General features: G+C 48.3%; 1 pseudogene; it reads right to left on the bottom strand.

Annotated features, from left to right (window-relative positions):
• The window catches only part of LOC112071171 (F-BAR and double SH3 domains protein 2-like), a 43960-nt pseudogene that overhangs the window by 17663 nt on the left and 24462 nt on the right, over nt 1–1835 (bottom strand).

Raw genomic sequence — 1835 nt, 5'->3', positions numbered from 1 at the left:
GGGTGGAGCCCCCTGACCCTAATGGGTGGAGCCCCCTGACCCTGACCCTAATGGGTGGAGCCCCCTGACCCTAATGGGTGGAGCCAACAAAGTTTGCACAGCTCTTTTACACACCTTCATCTTGATGTACATATTCCTACATCATCTGTCTAGATAAGAATGTTTGTGGAAATACATCATCTAGCTAAGCAAATATACTGAGTGTACAAAACATTAAGAACACCAGCTCTTTCCATGACAGACTGACCAGTTGAATCCAGGTGAAAGATATGATCACTTATTGATGTCACTTGTTAAATCCACTTCAATCAGTGTAGATGAAGGGGAGGAGACCTGGGACAATTGAGACATGGATTGTGTGTGTGTGTCATTCAGAGGGTGAATGGGCAAGACAGAAGATTTAAGTGCCTTTGTACGGGGTATGGTAGTAGGTGCCAGGTGCACCGGTTGTGTCAAGAACTGCAACGCTGCTGGGTTTTTCACAATCAACAGTTTCCCGTGTGTATCAAGAATGGTCCACCACACAAAGGACATCCAGCCAACTTGACACAACTGTGGGAAGCATTGGAGTCAACATGGACCAGCATCCCTGTGGAACGCTTTCGACACCTTGTAGAGTCCATGTCCCGACGAATTGAGGCTGTTCTGAGGGCAAAAGGGGGAGAGGGGGGTGTATTACCTTGTATGAGTAGAGGACTTTGCAGGTGAGTGGGTAGTTCCTGAGCATCCCAGAGGGGCTGCTGTCATCAAACACCTCCATGTTGTCCTCACACTCCTCACCCTCCGACCGCTCCACATCAACTGGACCCTACACACACATCACAATGAGCTAGTTCCAATGCTCCAGTGTGGTTCTCTTCCCTCCTGAGTCAGGCGATGTGAAGTCTGTCTCTGTAAAACCTGTATGTCCTGACCCCTCCTCTACCTGTCCTCAGAGAACCTCATTGGCTCAGAGAGATCAGGTGGCATAGGGGCCCGCCCCCCTTGGGACCGGACACAGCAACCCAACCAGGACAAAACACGTGTGTGTTTCGGTCTGTCTGTGATTTCAAAACTCACTATGTTCCCGATAGGAAGCTTAGTCGTATGTGTGTGTGTGTGTGTGTGTGTGTGTGTGTGTGTGTGTGTGTGTGTGTGTGTGTGTGTGTGTGTGTCCAACCAGGTGTTCCCCTTCCTGAATATATATTCCTCCTATTGTAATCAGAGGAAGGAGTTTGCTCTTCTTATGTAGGTTAACACATTTAGCTTGGAATGATGACTTAAAAAAGAAACAGTCCCTTCTGCTTTTAATAATGTTTAAACACCTTGATGTTGTCAAGCAAAAAGCAAGCATAGCTGTACTTACTAAGTCCTGCTCTTACAAATCAATATGTAACAGGTGTTAACATCATGGGCAGAAGGGATTCTTACAAGAGGACTATAGTATACTAGTAGTTATCACCTTGAGAAAAAGCTGCTTCATTCTCCATCACACTGATAAACCAGACTGGTGTGAAATGAACACTGGGCCAAGGGAACAGAGCACTCATTCTGTCACTCTTCTTTCTATCATCCACTTTCTCCCCCTCTTCACCCTCCTCTTTCTCTTTGGTTTCAGTTTCCCATTATCACTTTCCCCCTCTCTCCTCCTTCTCACCCCCTCCCTCCTTCCTCTCGTTCGTGAGACAGCAGAGGAGAAGGAGGAGGACAGAGGGGGGGGGGTGAAGAAGAGAGAAGGAGTGAGGGGGTGAAGACAGAGAGGAAGGACCGGGAGAGAGTGAGAAAGGAGGGAGAGAGGTGGTGAAGACAGAGAGGAGGGGGGGAGGAAAGGAGGAGAGAGGGGGGGTGAAGAGAGA

The sequence above is a fragment of the Salvelinus sp. IW2-2015 genome, unplaced genomic scaffold, assembly GCF_002910315.2.
Source record: "Salvelinus sp. IW2-2015 unplaced genomic scaffold, ASM291031v2 Un_scaffold1539, whole genome shotgun sequence".
NCBI classification, from domain to species: Eukaryota; Metazoa; Chordata; class Actinopteri; order Salmoniformes; family Salmonidae; genus Salvelinus; species Salvelinus sp. IW2-2015.
Note: the sequence above shows the minus strand (reverse complement) of the source record. Positions and strands in the feature narration are given on the sequence as shown.